Consider the following 21183-nt stretch of genomic DNA (forward strand, 5'->3'; position numbering starts at 1 on the left):
AAAAATTACACCCAGAGGTGGAGATTTAACATGTTAATTAGACACGCAATGCATAAAGAAGCATGATTTTTAAGTGCACAAGTGCTAATAAATCCCTACCTCTACATGCTTAGATGTCATTCTTTTCCCACTTAAATTTCTTTTAAAAACTCTCCTTGACCTCTCCTCATGTAATCACAGCCCAAGGATTCTTCCCTTTGTGTTGCCTCCTTTGTTTTGGAACTTAAGTGCCAATAATGCCTTGCCTAAAACACCAATATTTGGTTTCTTGTCAATTTCTATTGCTTGGAGAGCCCAAGGGTCCGGTTCAAAAACACACAGGCTTAAAATAAACTCAACACTATAGATCTTGACTCAATAGTGTTGCAGGGTTCTTGTTTCACACCATGGAAGACAGAATCTCACAGACACAAAAGGGTGAAGTAATAATTTAAGTGAAGGTGAAAAAAGAAAACTGTCTGGAGTGAGAAGAGTCCCTTTGTGGTTGCCAAATGATGTAGTTTTAGAATGCCAGTGAGGTCCTGGCATGATGGCCAGGAAAATATTCTTGAGATGTCTTTGGTGCACAAAGGTAATTTTATTAAAGTTCAGGGACAGGACTCATGGGCAGAAAGAGCTGCACTGGGGTCATGAATACTGGCCCATTATATACTTTCAAGTTAGGAGGGGGTTAGGGAGAACCTAAGTCTCTAAGGAATTTTAGAAGCAAGGTTTCCAGGACCTTGAGGGGACTAGCTATTGTTAGAAAAAGGTCATTTATTACTGTCTAATAAAACCTTCAGGTGTGTATCGGCAGACCATATGCTTGGGGGCTGACTGACAACATGTACCTTGGGGAGTAGAGATAAATGAAGTTTCCAAAGGAATTTTTGTATGTTAGAGTAGACTTATAGGATCCTAAGGATTAGGCTAAGATTGCCTTTGACCCTTAGCAAAGTGTCAACATCTAGGCTGTTGACACCCTAGAGGAATGTCACTCTGCCTGTTTCAAGGATTTGTTAGTGGGCTGTAGGTAGCAAGGAAATTTAATCATTTTTCTTCTGCCTTTGTTTCCTGTGTTTCCCACATCAGTAGTATAGAACACATTGGTACTGCCTTAAGTTAGCACTTTTTTTTTTTATTACACTATGTCAGGTAATACTATTTTATCTTTTCTGATGTCCAAACTCAGCTACTGGATCATACATAGGTATGAATTAACAGAGAGTACCAATTGCCTTAACTAAATATATAGTACAGCATCTGTATATTTGAATAGTTGGCAAATTCTTTGACAACACCTTCAACTTGTTCTACAAGCAATCATGATTTTTTTGTGCCCAGTATGAAGTTTTTGGATCAATGACCACATATTCATTAAGAAAGTCAAAGCTCAACCATACATGTACACATAAACACAGCATTATCTTAACATGTCACTTACATCAGCAATTAGATAAACCACATAGCTAAGAAATATCTTTTTCAATCCAAATGTTCGTTCAGTCTACTCTATGATTCTTGCAAACTTTAATAAGAACAATATCAAACATACTTTAGTAATAAGTATCTTACTGTCAGCACATAGAAAACACATGTTTCCCTTCTGCAAGAGAAATCCACATTTATAAAGAGAATCAACATTTGTAAGGTATCTCCCTCTGTATGCCAGGCAGAAAAAGACTACTAAAGTACAAGAAATCTTAGCAATGGAGAAGACAAGATTTAAATTCATAAAATAAACCTTACCTTTGTTTATTGTGCTTTTTTTGGTAACCTCGCATAAATGCCCCACCACCCCCTTACATACACATACATCTTCATCTGTTTTTTTTTAATTATTTATTTATTCATGAGAGACACACACAGAGAGGCAGAGACATAGGCAGAGGGAGAAGCAGGCTCCCTGTGGGGAGCCTGATGCAGGAATCGATCCCAGGACCCTGGAATTACACCCTGAGCCAAAGGTAGATGCTCAACTACTGAGCCACCCAGGTACCTCTCTTCATTTGTCTTTGGTCATTGCCTAAGATGTTTGGCTTGGGCCTTCTCTGGGAGTTACTCATTCTTCCTGGGTATCTCCCATGTATATATGAGGTATACATGTTAATAAACTGTTTAAAAAAAAAAAAACACCTCTCCCTCCCCACAATTTAGACATATTTTTTCAAATGCATCTTCCCATCATGTCACTGATTTTTTCAACAAATATGATCCCTGTGATCCAATTACTTATTTACATTTTTTAAAAAGGGAAATGAACAAGATCTAGTATCTTTTCGAGGTCATTCAAATGACAATTCTGTGTTAAAATGTCACGTAGCTTGATAAAAATTATAGATCTGCCTTCAGAACCAGGGTTGGGGACACCTGGGTGCCCCAGTGGTTGAGCACCTGCCTTTGGCCCAGGAGGTGGTCCTAGAGTCCCAGGATCAAGTACCGCATCGGGCTCCCTGCATGGAGCCTGCTTCTCTCTCTGCCTGTGTCTCTGCCTCTCTCTGTGTCTCTCATGAATAAATTAATAAAATCTTAAAAAAAAAAAGAACCAGGGTTGGATTTCTCCTTCAGTTCTGAGATTTGACTTGCTCTACAGTAGGAAATTAAAGGCAAAATAAAGAACTACCTCTCAAAAAAAAAATTTAGTTAATAAAGAATTTTACTTGAATTATCTTGTGATTCTATTCTTGCTAAAAAGAAAGCCATAGGCCCAAAATGATGTCATTTAGGCCAAGTTACCAAATCAGAACTTACAGAACATTTTAAGATTTATTTATTTATTTTAGAGAGACCCTGTACCCCGTGTGTGTGTGTGGGGGGGGTGTTGCAGAGGAAGAAGGAGAATCCCCAGGTAGACTCCTCCACTGAGCTCAGAGCCCAATTTTGGGCTCAATGCCAGGACCCTAAGATTAAGACCTGAGCTGAAATCAAGAGTCAGATGCTCAACTGAATGAGCCACCCAGGTGCCCCCAAACTAGAGCCTAATACCTCGTTTAATTATACTTTCAACTTTCCCCAGAAGTGTGGCCTTAATGGTCAGTCATCAGTAATCAAAGAGGTAATCTGTCACATGGGCCCTCTCCATAAAACGAAAATGAGATAATCTGCATGTTAAGAGCTTCTGCCCTTACCCCTTAGAGAAAGTGACCTTGTCTAAAACAATCCTTTATTTTCTTTTGCTATTAACATCTCGTCCTATCTCCTTCTTAAAAAAAATAAATAAATAACTTTCATTTTGTACAACTCCTGGGAGTAAATGGGATGCTGTCCAATTCATGAATTACTTAATAAAGTCACTTACACCTTTAAATTTATTCAGTTGAATTTTCTTTTTTAACACTAGTATATACATATATACATATAGGAAAGCACACAAATTTGGGCAGTTGTGAAGTCTTGTATTTGAACTTCACTTCCATTATTACCAGCCATATGATCTGTGGCAGATTATGGTACCTGATAAATTGCTATTGGTATTTTGAAATGTAAATATTTGTAAGTATGATTAAGGATTTCTCCCACCTTCGTTCTAAAATTTTGTTCTTTTTACTCTGCTTCGGTGATTTTATTGACATTCATTATTTTGACTTCTATAATTTGCTTACTCCTAAATAAATATCTTCCAAGAAACATCTCCTTTTCAATTTCCTAAGTATGTGTCTACTTGCTTGAGATTCCCATCTTTTTGTAGCCTCAGCCATTCAAATTCACTGCACTCAACCTGAATTCATCATCTTCCTCCTTTAAACTTTCTGTCCTCTGTGCCATATCGATGTAGGCAGAGAAATGAGTCCCACTTGATCTGCTACTGTCCAGCATGGTCATGTTTGTTCTCCTCTGTTTTATCTACAAGAATGATTGTTCTCGGTCACTCAACCCTACGATTCTCTTAACTTCAAAACTTCAGGGAATTCTAGTTTCTTACAGTTAGAATTCACATTCCTTACGATTATCCAGGACCTCTATGTAGTCAAGCTATCTACCCTTTCAGTTTCAGCTTTCATCATTTCTTGACTCACTATTCATGCTCACTGTTTTGTTTTGTTTTGTTTTTTAAGATTTTATTTATTTATTCATGAGAGACACAGAGAGAGGCAGAGACATAGGCAGAAGGAGAAGCAGGTTCCATGCAGGAACCCCCATGTGGGACTCAGGCCCGATGTGTGACTCCATCCCAGGACCATGGGATCACGCCCTGAGCCAAAGGCAGGTACTGAACCACCGAGCCACCCAGGTGTCCCAATGTTTACTATTTTTTAATTGTTTTTATTTATCTACAAATATCAGGATAGGTCCAATTCTTCTCTTTGCCTCATGATTTTTCTCTTCATTTTTGCTTTCTCACCTACCCCAACTAATACCTTATCTTATGACACAGATAAGATGTCATCTCTGGTTGAAAATAAAGCTCTTTTCTAGTTCCTTTTCTTCCTCCCCTTGGATTCTTATACAATATAAACTCATTAACATTTTTATTGCTACATTTCTAGTTTATTTTAATTATCTTTGCCTATATCCACATTCTTGTAATCCTCTGTGGTTCTTGTCAGCTGACTCCTAACCACCTAAGAGACGCTCAAAGTAGATATCAAGGATAAATGAATAAATAAATCACATCTGAGCTAAGCTTTAAAAAGACAGGCAAGGTAGTGACTTGTGCAAGTGGGAGAAAGGTTGTTCCAGGCAAAGGCATAACCTGAGCAGAGACACAAAGAGGAAAGCTGAGAGTACATCTAAGTCAATGTGAAGCCAGTCAAAATGAAAATGAGTACAACAGCATGGTGCAGTGACTACTACTGACCTAGCCGTGTCCTCTCCGGCTACTTGAACTTGTCAGGAAAGCCTGTCCTATCCAGACATCCTTCTTTACCTCAGCACTTTATATAGAAAACAAATGGATTTGCTGAGAATGACTGAATTCATACTTTATAATAAGTACCTATATAAAGTAACAAAAATCTACAATATCAAGAACAGAGTTTTATAGATTTCTAATTCCAACTTGATCAAGAAGTAATGAAAGCTTTGTGAATGATTATTAATATTAATAATCTATTAGGTTTCTAACACACCAGTCTCTCCTGTGGGCTTCAGTGCTCTTCATCCAGACTGTCCTCATGCCCCACCATTCTGTGCTGAGTGGTTTCATCCTTACAATGCAGGATTTCTTCAGTCTCTGCTTTAAAATCACCTTAAGTTTTTTTGTTTGTTTGTTTGTTTGTTTGTTTGTTTTGTTTTGTTTTTTGTTTTGTTTTTTTTGTTAGCCAAAGTGATGGTTAAGGTAGCTTTGTGCCTCTCTTATGCTTTACAAAATGTCTGGCCTGCATTACTCGGTTCTGTGGACTGACTTCTTTCTATTTGGGGGGACCTGAATTTTTCTGTCTCTAATCTTAGGACATTGTGTTCTCTAGCCATCTGTTTCTGTGTTCTGCCTACACAGCAGAGATAGAAAAAAAGTTTTATATCTTACTCCTTTTGTTGGTAAGAGTAACTTCCAGATTGAATGTGAACTAACAGCAGAACCCTCACTGCATGGGAATTGCAATTTTCAGGTAGAACACAGTGACACCTACACCTAAATCCATCAACTCACTTAATATCTAATAGACAACTTTATACTCAATTTCATGAAACTCAACAGGGGAATATTTCGTGGTGGGAAAATAGGATTTGTGAAGCCTTTTTTTAAGGTTGTTTTAATACTAAAAATAAATTGCGAGATACGTTCGTTAGATTACTCCTTTCTGCCCCTGGACGCCGCCGAGTAAGCATCGTTAAAGTCTCCCCTCCCACCGCCGTCATGTCTAAGTCAGAGTCTCCCAAAGAGCCCGAGCAGCTGCGGAAGCTCTTCATCGGAGGTTTGAGCTTCGAAACGACCGATGAGAGTCTGAGGAGCCATTTTGAGCAATGGGGGACGCTTACGGACTGTGTGGTAATGAGAGACCCCAACACCAAGCGCTCCAGAGGCTTTGGGTTCGTCACGTAGGCCACCGTGGAGGAGGTGGACGCGGCCATGAACGCCCGGCCGCACAAGGTGGACGGAAGAGTCGTGGAACCAAAGAGGGCTGTCTCCCGAGAAGATTCTCAAAGACCCGGTGCCCACTTAACTGTGAAAAAGATTTTTGTCGGTGGCATTAAAGAAGACACTGAAGAACATCATCTAAGAGATTATTTTGAACAGTATGGGAAAATCGAAGTGATTGAGATCATGACTGACCGAGGCAGTGGCAAAAAGAGAGGTTTCGCTTTTGTGACCTTTGATGACCACGACTCTGTAGACAAGATTGTCATTCAAAAATCCCATCCTGTGAATGGCCACAACTGGGAAGTAAGGAAAGCCCTATCGAAGCAAGAGATGGCTAGTGCTTCGTCCAGCCAAAGAGGCCGAAGTGGTTCTGGAAACTTTGGTGGTGGTCGTGGAGGTGGTTTTGGTGGGAATGACAACTTTGGTCGTGGAGGGAACTTCAGTGGTCGAGGTGGCTTCGGTGGCAGTCGAGGTGGTGGTGGATATGGTGGCAGTGGGGATGGCTATAACGGATTTGGTAATGACGGAAGCAACTTTGGAGGTGGCGGAAGCTATAACGATTTTGGCAATTACAACAATCAATCCTCAAATTTTGGACCCATGAAAGGAGGAAATTTTGGAGGCAGAAGCTCTGGCCCCTATGGTGGTGGAGGCCAATACTTTGCCAAACCACGAAACCAAGGTGGCTATGGCGGTTCCAGCAGCAGCAGCAGCTATGGCAGTGGCAGAAGGTTTTAATTACTGCCAGGAAACAAAGCTTAGCAGGAGAGGAGAGCCAGAGAAGTGACAGGGAAGCTACAGGTTACAACAGATTTGTGAACTCAGCCAAGCACAGTGGTGGCAGGGCCTAGCTGCTACAAAGAAGACATGTTTTAGACAATACTCATGTGTATGGGCAAAAAACTCGAGGACTGTATTTGTGACTAATTGTATAACAGGTTATTTTAGTTTCTGTTCTGTGGAAAGTGTAAAGCATTCCAACAAAGGGTTTTAATGTAGATTTTTTTTTTTGCACCCATGCTGTTGATTGCTAAATGTAATAGTCTGATCATGACGCTGAATAAATGTGTCTTTTTTTAAATGTGCTGTGTAAAGTTAGTCTACTCTGAAGCCATCTTGGTAAACTACCCCAACAGTGTGAAGTTAGAATTCCTTCAGGGTGATGCCAGGTTCCACTCGAAATTTATTTGCAACCTGCTTGGGCACAGAAGCCATTGTCTCCACAAACCTTGGTGTGGTTGAACTGACAGTTAATGTGTTGTGACCTGGAGTTCACCGTTAAAAGGGTCACCCAAGCAAAGTCCTGGAGTTTATTTGGTTATTATGATTGTTGGCACATCCTATGCAATATATCTAAATTGAATTATGGTATCAGATAAAATTATAGATGGGATTAAAGCTTGTGTATCGTCCATTATCATGTGTAATCAATAAACGATTTAATATTCTCTTGAAAAAAAAAAATAAAATAAAAAAAATAAAAAAAATAAAAAAAAAAAAAATAAATAAAAATAAATTGCCCCTGAGAACCCATGCATTTATGCAAGGGTAGTATCCACCACAGCATTATCCCTAAAGGACAACCATACTTGCCTAAAGTAGAAAAATAGACCTCTACATACCCTTGGAAATTAAAAATCCTTAGCAGCCTCTGTTATGTTTGATAACAATGTTACTTGGCAGAACAAATAGTGATGTTCAATCAACATCGAACAGGCACATTGGAACTTATCAGGCAGAAAGTTATTTTTGACATGTTGAAAATGTAGTATATGTTGAAAAAAGAGATCATTTGAGTTTGTTAAGGTTTGACCTTTAGACAAATGTCCTATCTTTAATTTAATTATTGTGTATTTAGTATTTAATTATCAGTTCTTCATTGAAATATTTTGGCTATCATGGCACTTTATTTCGTTTTTCTTTTGTTATTACTAGGTTCTCTACGTGGTGCAGGATACCTCTATTTCAAAGATGAAAGGAAATGACCATTAAATCTCAAAAAATGTGAAGATTTAAATGTAAAACATCAAATAAAATATGTATGTTAAAGGTATTTGAAGATATCAGGTTAATAGGAATCTTGTTCACATTGGTTAGTTTATCATTAGTACCTCTTGCTTTTTTTTAATTTAAATTCAAATAGCCAACATATAAGTACTTCTGCTTTCCAACAGTGTTTAAATTAGTACACAGATGTGACTAGGCCATATTAATAGTTCCTTCTTTGGTGTATGTATATACAGTTTTGTTACCTCAGTATTTCTATGTTCTGGATATAAAAACCTCATGGTAAAAAATTAAAAATAAAAAAATAAAAAAAAAACCCTCATGGTAGGTTGAATACATACACAAGAAGGACTTCCATGGATGTTTTCCTTTAAAAATTAGTGATGTAGGGATGCCTGGGTGGCTTAGTGGTTGATCATCTGCCTCCAGCTCAGGGTGTGATCCCAGAGTCCCGGAATCAAGTCTCATATCGGGCTCCCTGTATGGAGCCTGCTTCCCCCTCTTCCTATGTCTCTGCCCCTCTCTCTGTGTCTCTCATGAATAAATAAATAAAATTTTTAAATTAAAAAATTAAAAATATGGCAATGTACAGCAATGTAATGGTAATTTCAAATTTTAGTCCTGAAAATGTTAATGGCTCATTATTAGAGCATTTGCTCTCATTTGTGGTTTGGAAAATATAAAATGCTACCAAATGTATGACAATTTCAATATGAATTGTTTTCCTGACCCTGTTAGTAGATACTATGGGATACCAACCAACTCATCCCTTTAAGGCTAACACATGCATCCCTTAGGAGCAAGGAGTTCTGAATTTTGTTGATCACAAATTAATTCCTCTTTAGGAATAGCTCTTTGCTAAAGAGAGGATTTATTCAAGGTAATCAATTCTCATTTTCCCAAGACAGCCAACATCCAATAATACTATTGTTGAGGAAGTACAGAGATCCAACCTCCTTGTCACAGTTTTGAATACGTCTAAAGGATTAGAGTTCCAGAGCTTCAGTGGGATCTGATGAAGCCTCTGCTGATACTATTGCACTCTTCCAGTTGTCATGCTGTCCACTTCCACTTCCTCAAATCTCCTACAGGAATTATTGGAACCACCCCAGGTACCAACTACATGTCTATCTATCTTAGAGCCTACTGTCTGAGGAAAATGACCATGAAACTTAGTGCTGGGAAATAAGCACTAAAATGAGACTTTGGAACTATACTATCCACTGTCCAGACACCATACATCACTGGTGTTAGATGAAGCAAACCCCTGGCATGTGGGTTATTTTTCTCTGATGAACTGAGATAGGATGTCAGCAGAAGGGAATGTTTTGGTGATTGTATCATCTTAGACACTTGAGAGCTTCAGGGAAGTAGCAATTATAATGACTGTAGAACAAAATGGCTCTGGCTGACTGCTACTGATACATTAGTGGAAAATATAAAAAGGTGAAGAGTGATTAATTCCTAATTCAAGATAAAGTATGAAAGCCAGAAGACCTCTCTGGTAAAATATTTAAAAAAAGGGGGATCCCTGGGTGGCTCAGCGGTTTAGCGCCTGCCTGCCTTTGGCCCAGGTCGTGATCCTGGAGTCGCGGGATCAAGTCCCATGTTGGGCTCCCTGCATGGAGCCTGCTTCTCCCTCTGCCTGTGTCTATGCCTCTCTCTTTCTCTCTCATAAATAAAATCTTTTAAAAAAAATATTTAAAAAAATCTTATCTCCTGCTTCCTGCAGGGAGTCAATGCTTAGAATCAAACCCAGTACTTAGAAAACTGGAAATCTCTCAAGAATATTGAATTCTCAAGTCCAACAAGTCCCTCTGCCAAGGTCAGATTGGCTATTGGAAAGGAGTAAGAATCTAAGACTAAGTTTGGCAAGTCTATGTCTATAAGCTAAAAAATACTGAATTCCCACATCCTCTAGAACTCTCTAGTTCTGAAAAAGTGGCTCACTGCTCTTTGTTAATGGCTGGTGCTTCCTCCACTCAATCAAACATAGAGTTAGAATTTACTAACATGGTGATGTTTTCCATGATTTAAAATTCTAGCAAGGACCCAAAGAGGCAGGTGTTAACATTCCATTAAGATGGCTGTAGAATCATGGAAAAAAGTAATACTCTACACTAAGTGAAGTAAAAATGACCCCCCAAAAATGCCATAGAAGACTATATAAGAATTCACAGAAGGCTAAGATAACCAGACATGCTAGAGGAAGTATACTGTGTAAAATCAGAAAAATCTGAAAACCCAACAAATGACTATGTTCTACAGAGAAGACCTGAGGACCCTCTGTTTATCCAAGTGTAAGAAATTTGTTAATGGTAAGGGCACCAACAGTATGAAGAAGCTCAGTGGCAGCTGTCCTCTGTAGGACAAGGATAGCAGGAGGATATGCTGTTACTAAAATGGTTTCCCTGATAGCAATGGCAAGGATGTAATCCCAAAATAAGAGAGGCCATATGGTGTTACTTAACCATTAGATACAAAATTGGAGCAATTATCCTAATGAGCAGCAAGGCTGGACTAAAAACAAAAGTGGACTGACTCATAGAAAGCTTTAGAAATGGTTAATAGAACACAGTGACCCGAGGAAAGAAGGTAGGTTATTAATTAACACAAACAGAAATCAGATTGGATGATCAAGAGGATAAAGATGGCTGCCCTCATAACACTCACAATCTCCTGCAGAATATCTGGACCTGACCAATTTTCAGATCCAAAACCCCTTTGTTTTGGACAGACCAGCTTCCCAGGAAGGACAGACAGGTTCCCAGGAAGAAGGATTCTGTCTCACTACAGAGAAAAAAATGATAAAATTTCCTCTAGAATTTTATTAGAAGTATCTATGGCAATTTACTAAATTAACTTCACAGTGAAGAAAGGGAATCAGCCTATTTTTCTAATGCTTGGACACAGTGTCTAAGTTGATATTGCTACCTAGAAAACTGTAGTACCAACATGTTCATTCCCTATGCCCACGTCTATCAGACTGAAGGAATGTGGAAAGCAGGCAGTTATCTGTGGCCTGGTCTAGGTCTGACTTTAGTGTGTCTACTGGGTCCCCTAATCTATATTAATTTTTTTGGTCCTGAATGTATCACCAGAATGGCTACGTAGGATAGTTGTCAGAATTCCCACATTGGTTTTAAGGTTTGTAAGGAAAGAGCTATTGCAGTGGGAAAAGCCACAAGGAAGTCTCTGAAATTAACCCTACCCTCTGCCAAGATATTAAACAACTCTATTAGATCTCAAGGAGAATTTATCCAAATATTTAAAAGTTAAAGTGTTGACTGTCCCCATCATTTTTCCACTTACTTTTCCACGAAGGCCCTTATGGAAACCAGACAGATCCTGAAGAATAACAATGACCTACTACTGCAAACTCAACCAAATAATAGCCCAATTACAACTTTTGGGCCTAAGTGCCATTTTTGGTTTAAAAGATCAATAGACCTGAGGTAAACCACCATTAATTTCAGGAGTGTATTTCCCCCCATACATATTAAGAAGCAATTTATATCCACATGGAATGACTCCAGTATACACTTCCAGTTTTCCTCCAGGGATAGGTTTAGTCTCCAGTACTCAATTGATGTCTGAAGTAATATACATCATTTATATCATCTTTGGAATATTACATTACTGCAGTCAGTAATGACAACGTATTAATCAACCAAATTACTAGTTAAATTTGGCTAAACAAAATGACAACATGTTATTAATCAAACCAATAAACACTTTTCTGCTAAATATGTTTCAGTCCTTTGTAATGTACACTAGGAGATCTTCTCTAGAAGGTTTTTGTCAGCAGAGTTTTTATTTCTATGTCCTATGGACTGGGGCATGTTAGCATATATCCTTTGTAAATGTTGGTTTTCTTACATCTCCTACTACCAAAGCAACACAAAAATACCTGGCTGGACTCTCCAGTTTGAGTGAAACCAGGAAAAGACCAGAGCTGAGACAGCAGGCCCAAGATTCAGCTCAAGCATCCCTGCCTTGTGGGCCACATCATCTGGCAGACTCTATAGTTTGAGATGTATTTACGGTGGACAAACTATGTAATCTGAAGAATTCTCCAGCAGGAGAATGGCAACATAAACTCCTAGTGCTCTTGATCATGGCCAGGCCATCCACAACAGAGTGTTAAATTTTTGAAAAACAATCTGCATTGTCCTCTGTCCTTGGTGGAGATATGTCAAGTGTCCATACAACCAGAGTATCTCATGAGTTGCATTCTATCCTAATATAGGGTGGACCCAAGAACAATTCCCTCTGAGATGGAAACACAACATGTATGGTGGGACTTCAGCAGTTCAGAGAATATAAGGATATGTTCACAAACAGGTTTTGTTCTCTGTCTCTGTGTCTCTGTCTCTCAGCTCACAACTATAACTATATGTCAGAGGAGGATACCTTAAGAGCACATAATAGAGGAAACAAAGGCCAATCTTATATCATGCACACATAAGCTGAGTATGTGAATTTGAGAGAAAAAGTAACTGCTACTGTAGGTCACAAGAGGAGGTAGTCAATTTAGCCATAGGGGAAATCCTTGCAATGTCAGAGCTTTGGACAGTGTAGACCATCTGTTTTGTGTGGAGGAAAGTAGCCTAAAAGAAGTCTATTTATAGTCTCCTAAGCAGTAGAGCTACTGGGTCATGGACAAGGAAAAAAATAGATTGGAAAAGTAGGAGGTCTGAGGAAAAATGTATGTAGATCAATCTATGTATTTATTGTAGGTTTGTGTCCACCCAAAATCATCTACCACAGGAATGGCATTAATAACCTAGACTGAATGACTAAGCTATTTGGTAACAGGCAGCCTCTACTCTTCCAGTGCTCTGAATTCAGACTAGCTTTGGATGGATGTGATGGAAGCTATCCACAAGAGGGGTTCCCATTCACTGTGTCTGATTTAGGTACTACCAGTACTCAACATCTAGATTTTTAGCAACAGAAACTCAATCTTAGGTGGTGTTCTAGAAAATGAGTATCAGGTGGTTACCCAAGGAAAAGAAAAAAAGCCCTTATGTCTGTGGCATATGCAATGCTCCAAGCATGGTCAGTTTCAACTTGCTAATAAGACATTGTTGAACTCTAAGGTCTGAAGAGATGCACACAATCACCTCTTAAGAGATGATTCAAGTCAGCGATTTCATAACATTGCCAACATGACACTATCTATTCAGGAGATCAATCAGGAACATGGTGTCATGAACCCTTTCCAATACGGAATGGATAGTGGATCATCATGACTGAGATTAATCTGCATATATTTCATTAAAGTAGCTTCTCAAACCAACAGGGCTAAAATCGGCACAAGCTATCTGAAGGTTAAAAGAATATTTGATCCCCTAAATGATCTCATATAACATACTGAATATAAGAGACTCTTGCCCAGCAAATAACTGGGGCTATGGGAACAGGATCATAGAATATTGGTTTTATCACATACCACATCATACAGAAGCTGCTGACATTGTAGAACAATTAAATGGACTTTAAGAGGTACAGCTACCTGCTTAGAATTATGATATTGCATATGAGGCACAATTTTCCAGGATTCAGAATATACCTCAAGTAAACAACAGTTGTTTCTTTAATAAGTTTACTACATGAAACCAATAAATTGGATGCAGAAGAGACCACGGTTTCTAAGAGTCCTAGTTTCATGGTTGGCAAATTAGTGCTCCCAGATCCTGGGATTCTAAGGTCTGCATTTCCACATGTCTTATTCTCACAGAAAATAAACACTTCTACCAGGGAACTAAGCAAGAGTGCTAGTGAGTTTCCACCCCTCATTCCCCAGCAGAAGAGACTATTATCTGCTGAGAGCTCAAAGCTTAATTACCCTCTGCAAAAGACTGATGTTTCACCCAAGTTTACATGCTCTTGAGAGACAGACTGCATCAAATGTCCTGAACACCATAACTCAACTTGGGATACCCATAAAGGACCACCTCACATCCAGAGCTCCACTTGTGCCAGGTACACATTGTCCCCCTGCCCCATTGTTTCTTTCCCTCCCTCACAGATGATGGTCCCAAAAAGTACTTCTTGTCAAATCCCTTGAGAATCTCCATTTTAGCATCTACCTGCAGGGAAACCCAAACTATGACAGATACCACTGATGGTATAGATCTGTCACTATGACAGATCGATCTCCTCTTCAGAAACATTTCCCAAATCCAATACCCTGCATTTTTTTTCTAGAACTTTGGTATGAAGTGGCCTAAGATTCCAATTTTTCTTTTCTCACTTACTCTTACATTAAAAAAAAAAATACTGGAAGCAGTGTCTGTGCAATCTGGCACTCAATTTTCAGAGTACATTTATATGTGCTATAAGTGACTATTTTATGAGGAGCAAATATCCAGCTGTGAATGAAATTACCCCTCACCTACCACCTCACCAGAGAACACAGTCTGACTTCTCAGTAGATCTGTGCTACAAAGGAAAACAACCACAACACTACTGCTCAGTTTAAAACAAAACCACACACCTTTTAGCCAAGTGCCACATGTCATCCCCTTGGTCTATAATTGCCTCACTATAAATAGCAGTTTCCTTTCTCCTCTAAAATTGCTCCAAGGATTCATGTACAAGTTCCCTTATAATTTCAACACATTTTTGGTGGTGGGGCCTTCCTCCCTTTCCAATTGTGATAAAGGCTTTTGTGAATTACAAAGACTAGTTGGCTTTTTAATACATCATTAAATCTTTATGCATTTTTAGAAATTTCTGAAAAATCTACTTACTTTTCAAATCCTTTCAGTATAGAGGTAGTACTAAAACAAATAGGGTGTTAAGATAAAACTTTCTAGGCCATCATATAGGTGAGACAAACAATACTTCTTCAAATCTAGGTAAGATTTCTCTTTTTACATTGGTCTTCATTTCACAAACCTCTAGCTTTTCTTTCTTAAAGTCATCTAGCACCGTGAAAACTCAGAGTTCAGGTTCTACTTGTCCTTTCCCTCCCCCTTTCTCCCCTATTTTCAAAAGGATTTCTTCTACAGCAAAAAGAAAAAGTAATATTCTAATTGGCTTCTAAACTATGTATTTTAAAGTAAATGAGTAATAAAAAAAAAGCCAATGGGTAAATTAGAAATGAGTAACAAGACAAATGCATCTCTGTATCTATTGAAGTCTATAGTAAGATATTATAGCCACAGAATCCAAGGTTTCGTGACATGTCAATACATGATGTATAAGCAAGATGTATTAGATCAAGGTATCAATTTCACTGCAAATGGTACATTACAATGTCAGTATCTTGAATCAATTTCTACCCCTATAACTCACCTTTCTTCCCATCTTATCCTTAGTGTCCCTCAATTCTAATGATCAGCAAATTTTAAAGACAATTATAGAATTCATCTCCCATTTTTTCTGTAATACTTCATATATTATTCCCACAACAGATGTAATTGCTGTCATTTTTAAAAATACATGAAAATAACTTTACTGTATAACAGAATAATTATAACTGGTCTTAAGATAAAATCTACATCCAACTCATACAGAATTGAAGAGAGAAAGCATTCTTTAAACTTTTAGAAAAATAGGTTTATAATGTATAACATGACATCCAATGAAATATACCACTTAATGTGCAGTTAGTTAAGTTACATTTAGGAAAATATAATTACTTTACTAACTTGTTTGTCTTTCTGTTTCTCTTCTCTCTTCCAGCCTCAAAGTGTATTGTTTCTTTTAGAACCCCAAACATAGCAGTACACAGTTTCCATAGAAAGCTTTTAATGGGAAATCAATGAGTGATTGAATTTGTAACTGATTGGATTTAAAATAAATTATAGCAATAAATCTACATCAGTAGAGAGGCAAATCTATTTCTGAAAAAGTATCAAATAAGCACACCAGCTCTATGATGTGACTTCCTTGAAAATCAAAGCATTAAGGGGCTCACAGGGTAATACATAAAAGTAAGTATCATCATAACTATGGGAGAATTCTCGAGCAACTACCAGATCTTTCAACAAGATGAGTCTGAAGAATTATTTTTTATTTCTGTTCTTATTACAAACTCAAATGAATTAATTATCTCACATTAAGAGTACAGAATCCTCATATTTATAATGAGAAAATGAAACTGGTATTGAAAGACAGTAATTCAAAATATACAGTCCCGAACATGAAGGCTGGCCATCTCACAGAATTCAGAGTGTCTGTTCATCCAGAATTCACTGTCCAACAGTCCCTGGAATCTGTGGCAGATTGAGGAGAGCTAGTAAAGCGATAAATGAATAGGCCTGAAGCATTTAAAAGTGAAAGCTACCAGTTACACCAAACTGAGCACTATAATAGCTTTCTTATAGTGCATGACAGCGGGAAGTATCTTTTACTCAAGAATCAATATGGTCGACTAGGAATTTAAAACCCTGTTATAGTTTTGTGAGATTAAGGAATTCAACTAGACTTTACTCAGTTCACCAAGTGAGCAAATCACCTCTCCACTTTGGGCTCTGGTTAGCTTTTTCAATCAACTGGGGATAATCTCATCTTCCCTTGCATCTCAGCAGACAACATGAGGTTTAATTTAAAAATTTTGGGGAAACATAACTACAAATAATAATAAAATACTGTTATTAACCTAAAGTGAATACATCATTAAGGTATTTGGAATCTACCACAAGCACATTAACATTCAGGTTGTCCTAGAATAGTTTATTTTTTCCTGCCTTCTTCGTACTTGTTACCTGATGAGAATTCTGAGTAATTTGAGAGACTTCTAACTAAAGACTAAGTCCTCGGCCCTACATAGTTTATCTCCTTCTTCCAAACCTTACCAAGAAAACAGACACCCGGGAACTACTTACAACTTTAAGAACAACTCATTTATTTATCCAGTAGATAACCACTTAATATCTGTCCTTCATCAAGCCCTGCTTTCCAACTTTGGCAAAACAAAAATGAAAGTGATATAGCTTCCACAGGTTAAGATCTCACAACCCCTAGCCTAGAGATAGAGATTCCTTTGGGATGTGACACTACATGATTCCTGGGGAATGATCATTATCAACTTATCACTTGGAGTCACTCCTTCTAGAAAACATAAGGGCTAAGAACAGTTCTTAGACTAGATTTTATGAGGGAGCTCCAGGCTTTTTTGTGAAAGCACTTTGTCCCCAAATCACAAACCCCTTGAGCTTTGCCTTTTTCCAGTCAAGTTCTTTTAGTTTCTGTATATGAGACTTCACTACTGTCCAATCCCAAAGCAAGTATTTTAAGAGCTTACATTCTACAGTTATACTATCTATATTCAAATCTTGGTTATTTTATTTACTAGTTTTGTATACTTGGCAAATATGGATGAATTCTATGCCTCATTTTCCCCATCTATAAAATAGGAGTTAATATTACCTAAGGTTTCTACAAGGCAAATTAACATGCATAAAGGACATAGAATGGTGCCCCGCACATGTGAGGATCATCATTGCCATTACTCTGTGCTATGGATAAACTTAGAGGTGATTGGTAACAAACTGCCTAACCCTGAAGAGCCTATTCCCAAAAGTTAAATGACCCAATCAGCATGAATATTCCACCCAAAATCCTCTCTGTATTAAAACAGACTAAAAATGGCTAATCTCATATTCAGCAGTGGACTTTCATGGCAAATTGTTTTTTCCTAGGACTTAAACAGGATCTAGATCTCTCTTCTGAGTTAAACAATACTTACACTCAGCCAAAGATCAGTGCCTATAATAGAAATGCTTTTGCATATTAACTGTCATCCATTCCTCCTAGAAGTTCACTTTCCCCATCAATCTAATCAATCATGGAACCTATTGGACTTCATTTATGAGACATTTCTGGATTTCAGCTCTATCTTTCCATCCTCATTTCCAAATACCATGATCCTTTACCTCAACTGCAGGAAATAACGCCACAGCCTCTCCGTTAACCTATTCCACCTATAGCACCAGGTATAATGTGTTGAAAAGACAAATGGGAATATATCTCTTCTCTGTCTTATAAAAAGAAAAAAAAGACTTTGGGAAAAAAAAAAACACATAAGATTTTGGTGATCACTGGAATGAAATCCCAAGTGTTTACCATGAACTGTAGGGCTCTCTAGGATTTGTAGATCAAATACAACTCAGACCAGTCAACATCTTCCCTACATTTCTCTCCTAGATTGGGCTTTTTCAAATCCTCTAGGCAACTTTACTTTCTTTGCATTCCTAATTGCTATTCCCTCTGTCTGAAAATCTCCCTAACACACAGCCAATATCCTTTTGACCTGTCAATGCCTATCCATTCTTCAACTGTCTACTCTAGATCCCTTTCTCTAAAGAAACCAGTCTAGGTAATATCATCTTTTAGGAATCAGATTTCTCCTTACTGATAGTTAACACTAACACAATAAATTGTACAATTAATAATATAATTAACATGTTTTCCCCCAGTTTAATCTAAGTTCCACTAGAAAAGGGGCATTGTATTTTCTTATTCCCAGCTGATTCCTGCTGATATTCAGTATTTGTCTTTGATGTACAAATAGTTAATCCATAAGTCTAGTTATTAAAACTAGGCAGAGTCATCACAGGCCAATTAATATTTCAGAGAGTTTAGATTTACTAAAATCTAAAATATTGATTCTTAATTCCACATTTAATTTCAGAATAAGAAAGAACCACCTCCACTTCCTAATGTTTCACTGTTCCTTTATTAATAGCAAATTCAGGTCTCAGTTCTGGAATTTTGCCCAGCTCTTTACAATAGGCAAATGATTAGTACTTTATTCATATGCTAAAAAAATGAACGTCATATTTCTTACACACACACACACACACACTCACACACACACACAAATATAAGAAACCACCTCCATTTGTGAGAGCTTTTATTTTGCCTGAAAATAAAGGGGAAAATAGTTAACACTAGGGACGCCTGGGTGGCTCAGAGGTTGAGCATCTGCCTTCAGCTCAGGGCATGATCCCAGGTCTGGGATTGAGTCCCACATCAGGCTCCCTGTGGAGAGCCTGCTTATCCCTCTGTCTATGTCTCTACATCTCTCTCAGGGTCTCTCACAAATAAATAAATAAAATATTTTATAAAAAAGAAAAGAAAATAGTAATACCAGTGCTAAGGCCTCAAACTGAGTATGAGAAATTAAAAACTAGCCTTAGCTTTTCTTTTTTTTAAAGATTATTTATTTATTCATGAGACACACACAGAGACAGAGAGAGAGAGAGAGAGAGAGAGAGAGACTTAGGCAGAGGGAGAAGCAGGCTCTTCACAAGAGCCTGATACGGGGACTCGATCCCAGATCCCAGATCACGACCTGAGCCGATGGCAGCCGCCCAACTGCTGAACCACCAGGCGTCCTTTAACTTTTCTTAAAAACAAACAAACATGTTTTAACTAGTAAGAGAAATTTAGAGTATTTCTGCCTTCATAGGATAGTGTATCCAAACCCTGAACTAATGCATTTCTTTTATAAGTGTAAAAAGTATAAATCCTTTCCATTGCCAGTGACCTTACATCTTGCAGGGTGACCCTGCAAGAAAAGTTTAAGATAACAAACTTTATCCCCATACTCCCAATTTTTAATGATTATGAAAAGCAAATATACCTCCAATATATAGTTTTCCAAAACTACTAATGCATTTATACTAAAAATATTTTTCTCTATTTCAGGAAAGATGAGCTTCAAGTGTGTTTTCTAGTTATTATAGCCACTCCTTTTCAGCTTTTTTGAAAGCTACTCCTTTTTCCAAGAGTTATTTAAATGTTTGTATTCTCTTGGATTCTGACTTGGCAATCCTGGTAGATTTTGGTTTTGTTTACCCAATATCTGCTTTCCCTCCTCTGGAGAGAATTTACTCCCTCACCCCTCAGCAGTCAGAACTTGTCATTTGTTTTGATCATGGAAATGGGAGCAGAAGTTTTATGTGTTACAGGCAGAAGCTTTAAGGCTCCATTCATACTTCATCATGTTCTTTCTTCCCTCTGCATAATGATAAATGATATTCTATACAGAAGTTGCTCGGGAAAGCTGTGTCCTGGAGCCAAGAACAGAGTCAAAGCCCACCCACAAAGGACATGTAGCAAATGAGAAAAGAAAATCTTTGTTGTAAATCATTGAGGTTTGGCGGGGAAAGGGGTGGTTACTGTAGTATAACCACATCTACCCTAACTGATATATCTATCTTAATTTCTCACTCTGTTCCTACACTCTGTAGGAGTGTAGTGGCTCTGTAGTCATAGCTTTTGTTGTCACCTATATACTAATTATTCTCCCCAAAAAAATCTTCAGCATCACAGGAAAATCATCTCATCATTACATGTGTATTTTACATGTCTCCTGAACAATTTTCACCTGGATGTCATTCAAACAATTTATAATAATGACCAAAATTAAATTAATCATCCTTCTTTCAAAGTTATCAACTTTCCTTTACTCCAGTATTATTCATCTGTGACAATCTTTCTCAACCACTGTATCTTTCACCCTCACCCTATAACCAATTTATTGTCAAATTTTGTCAATTTGAATATCTTTGTCAACCCAATATCAATTTTGTCAATTTGTCAATATATTTGTCAACCCAAATATCTATTAAATCGACTCTAATCTCTTCATCTCATTATCAGAGTTCTAGTTTAGAACTGTATCATTAATCTCCTAGGATTTAAAAGTAACTCATCAAATTGTACCTACTTCTAATCTGGCACAATCTCTTTTATTCTTCCAATTTTCACCAGCATGGTCTTCCTAAAATTCAAATGTGTCTCTATCACTTCACTGCTTAGAATCTACCAATGGCACCCCAAGCATTCTACACAAAGTCTGGACCCTTGGTACAGCATTTGAGATTCCTTATTATCTGACTCTCACCTCATTTTTAGTTTTACCAACCGATATACCTCCCCATTCATCTTCTAATTTGTCCAACTTGTAACAGCATAATGTTCCTAAAACTTCTGTTCTTTTCTTTACTTTTTTTTTTTTTTTTTAATCAATGGTGATTTTCTTCCCACAAATGGCTGGCTAATCCTCCTCATCATTGTGGCCTAAGTCTCAACACTGCAGATCACCAAAAGCAGTAAGTGGGTATAAATCAGCACCCTTAGACCTATCCAATATACATATATCATAGGAGGGAAAAACAACATTCTATTCAATTTAGCTATTACATGGGATG

At 37.7% G+C, this 21183-nt stretch overlaps 1 pseudogene; it reads left to right on the plus strand.

The window, feature by feature from the left end:
- The first annotated feature begins 5696 nt into the window (after positions 1–5696).
- LOC125752456 (heterogeneous nuclear ribonucleoprotein A1-like) lies at positions 5697–7449 on the plus strand (annotated as a pseudogene).
- Positions 7450–21183: the final 13734 nt, after the last annotated feature.

This window comes from Canis lupus, chromosome 14 (assembly GCF_003254725.2).
Source record: "Canis lupus dingo isolate Sandy chromosome 14, ASM325472v2, whole genome shotgun sequence".
Classification (NCBI taxonomy): domain Eukaryota; kingdom Metazoa; phylum Chordata; class Mammalia; order Carnivora; family Canidae; genus Canis; species Canis lupus.